The 7428-nt window shown below is 45.2% G+C and overlaps 1 long non-coding RNA gene across 1 annotated transcript; it reads right to left on the minus strand.

Moving 5' to 3' along the window:
* Positions 1 to 550: 550 nt before the first annotated feature.
* Positions 551 to 7218, minus strand: LOC135318060 (uncharacterized). The gene is made up of 3 exons (XR_010376530.1): positions 6921 to 7218; positions 1578 to 1661; positions 551 to 1304 (listed from the first exon to the last, which is right to left on the minus strand). It is a non-coding gene; the product is annotated as an uncharacterized LOC135318060 (long non-coding RNA).
* Positions 7219 to 7428: the final 210 nt, after the last annotated feature.

Consider the following 7428-nt stretch of genomic DNA (forward strand, 5'->3'; position numbering starts at 1 on the left):
CCTCTGAAAACACCAGCCCAGCCACAGGGTTTCCACTGCAAGAGTGAGCTCCCCTTGCACATGCATGGGAAGGGGCAGAGCCCAGCTAACCCTGCCCCAAGGCTGGGGTCTGGAGGGTTTTAGCTCCAGCCAGCCTCCTCCTCCCTCATGGCTGCAATGGATCCCAAGAAACTAGATTCACCCTGGAACCTGGCGGTTTTGCTTATTTTTAGATGCCTTATGTAGTTTCAGCAGCAGCTGAAGACACCTGTTGTGGCTGGAGTTGCACAGACCCTTTCATGGTATTGTTGCAATGATCTTCCGAGAAAAATATATAGGAATAAACACACCATGTCATAGAACAAAATATATTAAAAAAAAAAATAAGAGTGCCTAGGCTTGGTGTGGGAAAACATCAGGAATGAAAAGCCGAAACACACCGTCTGTTTGTGAGTGCTGTAAAAGGAGGATGCGCTCTTCGGAGCTATTTACTCACCTGGAGTATTTCCTATCACACTTAAGGACCTGAAACACGTTCTTAGATCAGAAATAAGGGAAACAGTGAAAGTAGTACCTATGGGAGGACAATTTATTTTCCAGACCAAGCTGTTGGGGTTGAGAGCCCCTCAGTACATCACAGCTGTGCTGGAGGCAGCCATGAGATTCCTCCTTGCTCACACACCCAAAACCATGCATGGATCCTCCATTTGCAATAATTATTCAAACATCTAGGGTATTTTCCTTCTTGAGGCCCAGATCTGTCCTTGTTCTTCATGAACAACTGCAGTCCCTTAGAAATAAATGACAACTGCGTGCAAGGTAGGCGAGCAAAGGTGTAAGCCTGAATGCAGAACCATGGCACTGGACACCCGAACCCTGATTACACCAAAACAAAAGCTGCAGTTGCTGCCTAATCCCCACAGCGCACAACATCCTCCTGTTTGAATTCCGAGGAGCCTGGCATCCTCCTTTTGCACGCTATCCCAAGGAGCCCTGCAGTGAGCAAGTCAGAGGTTAGTTTTGCCTAAGGGGGAGGCAAATTCAGCTTTGCCACCAGCTGCTTGAGCGTTTCCTATTGAACACTCCTGTTCTACCTGCAAAATACTTACGGCACATTTCTGCATGGATAGGAAAGATAATTGCTTTAATTAAATATCAAAAATCCTGTTATTTTGCAATGCAGAGAAAATCCAAAATATCCGGAACCTAAATCATGCCTTTGCTGATGGTACTCCTGGCAGAGATTGGGTTGGCTCCATGGACTTCAGCACTTCAGGATTAACTCTGGTAGCTCACGTTGCTCAACTGCGCTTCCATGAATGCTCCTGGAACAAATCACGCACAATTTTGTAAGTGCTTGGGAGAAACCAAGGAGATTAATAACAGCCAGCATGCATCAAACTGACCTAGTTGTATTGAGCTAGGTCAGACCAATCTAAATTTGTTTTCATGACAAGATAGTGGGAGGATCAGTAAATGTCACAGATCTTGACTTTTCAAAGCTGGGAAAGTATGGTCTAGATTAAATTATTTGAGGTGGGTGCAAGAGTGGCTGGAAGATCATAGCTGGAGAGTAGTTCTCCATGCCATAGTCTTACCTCACAGTCAAAGCGAAAGGACATTCAGGCAGTCGTCTGTGTGCTCTGCCCCAAGTCTGATGGCACTCCGTTTTCAGTAACAACCTGTGAATAGAAAACAAGGGACATTAGCTAGTGACGTGAAGCTGGAAGAGGTTGCACATTAGTTAGTGCGTAGATTAAGAATTTTTAAAAGAATTTAAGAAATCCCCTGCAAAACAGTATGACTCAGTTTTGACTAGTCAAATACAGAGTTCTGCATCACCCAGCAAAAAAAACCTTCATAAAATTGTACCAGGGAATTACCAGGTCAGGAGGAGTTCTGGGGAAGTGGGCTACAGGCCTAGCAAATCTTGATATCATGTTGCTGTAAAAAAGGTAAGTCTCGTACTGGATATATAAACACGAGTGTCATTGTGTGAAAACACAAAATAATTCTGCTCCGCTCTGCTCTGCTTGGTGATCTTCTCTCAAAGCCCTCAGTGGGATTGAACTGCATGATTTGGGCAACAGTACTTCAAACACAAGCTGTGTGATGGGTGGACCAAGCAGGGAGAGATCAGAGGAGGGCAGCCAGGTCTAGAACAAAACTACTTAATGGTAAAAGTGAGAAGTTAGACATTAGGGCACAGAAGGCTTTCTAAAACTGAAGATAAGGAAGTGCTGGAGAAGGCTGTCTGAGAAAGCTGTAGTTTTGCCATCACTGAAAGTCTCCACCATTGATGGGTGGGCTGACATCTATTCAAGAATGATGTTGCCCTAGTGCAGAAGATGGACCAGAGACTGTCCCCCTGCGAAGCAGGTGCATCTCCTGGGACAGGCAGGATCTCAGAGACGTCAGGGAATGAAGCCAGACTCCTAGCTCGAGGGGATCAGAATACTAGCCTTAAAAATGTGGCAGAGGTGCTCCATCCCGTGCTTCAGATCAGCATGTAGGTTGCTGCAGCTACGTGCTAGACAGAGACACATGGCAGATGGATCACCTCTGAAAGATAGTGTAACTAATACCAGTGGAGAAGAAGGGATGTTAGCAGGAGAAAGAAAAGCAATAGGTAATCTCTGGGGAAGCAGATAATTCATTTACATCCCCTGGAATATAAAGTTGGGGAGGATCGTAACGTACCATAAAACTACATCAACAGTGATTCTGTACTTCTTGCTATCCAGGAAAGCTGCGAATTTAAATTTGTGGATGTGTTTAAGTCTCACAGCTCTGAAGCAAGCTGTCTCTGTTTCACACCTGAAAAAGGATTTCTGAGCCTGAGTTCTTAATACTTTTTTTGCAAATAAACCAGTTATTCTTACAGAAGGTGCTGTCTGTATCTAACCATCACCTTACCACCTTGCCTTGGAAAAGAGAAGTTTCTGGTGTATGCAGTAATGTAGGGAATTATGGAAAACATAAGGAATTATGGAAAATTTTCCATAACTTTCCATAACTGTCCATGGAAAGATTAAACATATTTATCTCATTTCCGGTGAATGTCCTTCTCAAATGGTCTTAAAAATCTGCAGCAATGAAGAGCCTGCACATTTCCTAGGGAGTCTGTTTGGATGCTTCATTATCCTTTCCTGCAGACAGCATTTCCTAACACCTAACCGTATTTCCACTCATGTAGTTTAAGGCCATTACACGCTTTACACAAGACACTCCTGTGTACATACTTAACACACCATTGATTCTTTTTTTGAAAAATCATAATACTACTGCCTTTACCAACTTGATTGGTCCTAAATTTAGTACTCCCTTTTGCCCCTTTCCATAAACATCTGTAAGGGCACAGTGCAGCCAGGTCATCGTGCAACCACAGTGATGTAGCCACAGTGATGTAGCCCTCATAAAGTTATATAGATTGTGAGTTATTTCATCTCTTCGTTGTCAGACAAAAATGAAAGCCAAAGCAGACTCCAGTTGCACATACCAGCCATAGTAGAGAGTGCTGTCATCTCAGGTTTCATGCTCAGCTGATTGAAATGCTGATTGATGCACTTAAAATATACATATATCAATCGTTGCTAAGGTTAAGAGCTTAAGGGAGGGGAGTGGGGCAAATGAAAACAGGAAGTTTCTAAAAGAAGGAAAATATTTCTTTTCCCCTAAAACCCGAAACAACCTCTTCCCCCCAGAAAAATAACCCAAACCCACCCAACCCAGAAACAAGCCATAGCTAAGCATATTTTGGGTGTCCTATATCCTCCACTGCCTGGTGTTCCCAGGGAGATATTGACTATCAAGGACTTTGAAAGGTGACATGAACAGCAGCAGGGATAGCTTCATTTTCACTTTCCTCTGTCCAGTCATGTGCACTATCTACATTATGGCTCGGGGGCTTATACCAATGCAGCTGGTGCATAACCAGACAAGGAACATCAAGCAGTAGCTCCAACTTTAATTGTTTCCTTTTGAATTTCACTGCTTAGGAAGAACATCAGCCTGGACACTTGGAGCCTGGCTGATTCATTTACTCATCAAATGCACCAAGGGTTTGGTGATGCCAGGTCTGGCAGCACAGAGTAGGGTTGAGGTGCCCAGGCAGGGAGAGAGCAAGGGGTAATGTCTCTCCAGCCCCGCTACAGACCTTTTGGGCAGTGCTTCTCACAATGAGAAGGTTTTAGCCCTGCAGCTAATCGCTGCATTTCACAACTGCTCAGCATGTGTCCAGTGGCAAGGCCTGATGACCAGTGAAGATGGGATTGGCCATACATCTGGACTGGGGATGGTCACCTCCAGCTCGCTCTGCGCTCAGGCATCATGGTCGTTGTTTCACAGCCTGTCCACCACCATCCTTGCTGTCAGGCAGAGATGTTTGATGGCTCAGGTCTCAGACCAGGTCCATCTCACCCCCCAGACATGGTTCAGGGATCTCAGCTCACATGAGGTGGTAGTGGCCATGCATGGCTCCTACCCTCACAGAGAGCCCTGGTGAGACCTCCTCAAAATAACGTGCACTGTTGCAGTGTTTGCTATTCGAGCTGCAATTGGTACAGAGGACAGAGATGGACAGAGACATTTTTTTAGCCTTCTTTAACAAGCACATAGTAAAAGCTTCAGAGAAACCCACATGGCTGCATCCAGATGTATTTTTCATCCTGAATAAACAATTTGAGCTGGCGCCAGTTTGGAAGGTAAAAACCGTGTGGTAGCTAGTTAAACAGCACATGTGATTAATAATTTACCCCAGCTATTTAGGACTTGAAGCCTTTACCCACGTGATACCAGAAAGGAGAGAAAGGGAGCCGTGCAAGCTACAAGTGCTGCACTGGGACCTACAGACGATGCTTTGCATAGGTCAGAAATGGAAATGATTTACAGCTGTTTCAAGCTGGAATGCCACAAAGCCTGGAGGGATTGGCAAACCTTGCTAGCTACCATCATTCATCTCTCCTCTCTCTTGTGTTAGTCTCTAATTTTAAAAGTCAGTTTCTTTTAAGAGCCATCATTATGTTTTCAATCTCCAAACCTTTCAGTTTCTCTGGAGAACTAAATGAGGGGAAAAAAAACCCCAAACTTTTCAGAGCTCAGGAGGAAATAATGGGTTTAGTGTGATCATTTCCTTCTAGGAGATGGGTTGGTAAAGGATTTCCAAGAACAGACTCAAATCAGTGCGTGTTTTGTGTTCAGCAGTATTGCCGGGGAATTTACACACCTGTCACCTAATTGCCACTTCCTTTGTAAAACAGAAATGACAAACCCAAGGCATTTGCTTTTAGTGTCATTTTTTTTTCTTAACAGCAAAGTGCTTGACACCCCTTTGAAAAGAAACAGCAGATTTCCTCTGCGCTTTGGGATTCAGCGCAGCCTGCAGTCTTCAAGGTGTAAATAGAGTGGGTTTCCTTTGAGTCATCGTGGTATCAGACAGTGCAATGTATTATTAAAATCCAATTTAAACTTCCTACTCTAAGGTGCCAGGTGGCCAAACTAAGTTTGCAGTCCTGGAGTAGAGCTAGGATGGGCTTGCCACATGCTTCTGCCATCTAAATAGGAATTTCTAACATCACCCGTTTTTTTAAAGTAGTCAGAAGCTTGTTGGTCATTTCAGCCCTATCACATCTAAGTGCTTTATGGGTCTCCATCACAATGCACAAACATTCATGCAACTGTAGAGCTCCTGCTTAATTCTTGCAAAACCAAGGTCGTCCTTAGCTGAGTGGTGGGAATACAACTGAGGCTGGACGTTAATATTTGTCTGCTGTTCCTCTGCCCTCATTGCGAAGCCATGAGAAAACAAACAGAGAAGCAACGCGCACAAAGAGTCTACATTCCCAAGGCCTGACCAGACTTTCAGCTCGTGACCAAACATGAGGTTGGAAGCAGCTTGTTAAATAATAAAAAGAGAGACAAATCAAGGAGATAAATTTCTTTTATCTCCAGAGTTCAGGTGGTTTTGTGCCAGAAAAGATTTCTTAATTTTTTCATCTGTATGTATTTCACACTGGAATTTTCTTATGCTCCATTAAATTTCCTATTGCTTTGTAATTGAGGATTTTAGAAGACGGGACAACTTTCAAGCTGGCAGGCAGGGTAACAAGGACTAGAAAATTATATAGGATGTGGCTTGGACAGAATTTAGCCCAATGACATCATGGTTGTGTTACAAACCCTTCTGAAAAAAAGTGGCCTCCAGATCACCTAAAGAACAACACATCGTCTCCGGAGAACTGTCCCATGGTTGTTCTCAGGATAAATGAGATGGCAGAGATGGCTCCAATGTGACTACAGAGGGGGTAGGCATGTACTTACCGAGGGCCCATAGGCTGGACCTCCTCCACTGTGCTCAACTGCATGCATGCCTCCTCTGGGGAGGGTTGTGCTGCCTTTCCGGGCTCAGAAAGAGCACCCAAGCACTCCACTGCTGAGAGCTCCATGCCTCTAAGGGGTGTCTGCATTTTCCCCAGAGAAAGGATGGCATAAAACCTGCCCCAGCAGGGTGTCTCATGGACCTCCTTGCAGGGTGTCTATGCATTTCCCTCAGAAAAGCAGAAGTCAAGATAATTTCTCATCTATGCTAAAGGGAAAGGAGATCCCCGTGGGAGGGAGGAATAAGGGCAATGCCAATCATTACACAGGTCATCGTACAGGGATTGGGAAGCACTCAAACTATTTGGAGGCACAATCTGCCCCCCTCATGGTTAACTCAGTGTGTTTAGTAGCATGGCAACATGACCAAGCCATCCTTTTCACGCTAATACCGCGTGGGGAGATTAACTGCAAGCAAGCAGGCAACAATAACGGGCTCATTGAAATGCAAGGAGAGTTCTGCTTCAACCATGTGTTGAAGCATACCCCTCTTCTATTTCAAGCTTCTCTCCCCGCTGCTGGTGCGGGTGCCCTGCCTTCATGGCACAGAGAAGTCCCCCCTTTACCTGGCAGTTGTCAGCAGCTCCACGCTTCCGACAGCAGCGTGCCCAGGAGGTATTGGAGAGTGACGTGAGACACTGGGACGATGGCAGGGAAGTCCCCATCCTGGCACAAAGTTGGAGCAAGAAAAGGAGAGCTTGAAGGGGGCAGGTGGAAAACTGGAATGCAATTCCCAGCAGGGCTTCCTGGAAGAGGCTGAGCAACAGACCACAGAGAGGGGATTTCTCCCCTCCTCCTCCTCCCCACAGGCCCCCAGAATAAGTTAAACAAGGCGTCAGATGTTCCTATTTTAAGAACAACCAGGGAGGCTGGCAACTACAAAATGAAAAGGATGGGAGGGCAGAAGTTGTCTAGCAAAATTAGCAACACATTTCCCTCCCTGCCTTCCAGAGAGCGTGCTCCCTTCCAGCAAGACAGGGTCTGCACAGCATAAATTATTCCTGTCTAAATTTGAGCCTGTGCTGTTGTTTCTGCCAAGTGTTTACTCTCAAATGCCATATTTTTTCAGGCACA

This window comes from Phalacrocorax carbo, chromosome 1 (assembly GCF_963921805.1).
Source record: "Phalacrocorax carbo chromosome 1, bPhaCar2.1, whole genome shotgun sequence".
Classification (NCBI taxonomy): Eukaryota; Metazoa; Chordata; class Aves; order Suliformes; family Phalacrocoracidae; genus Phalacrocorax; species Phalacrocorax carbo.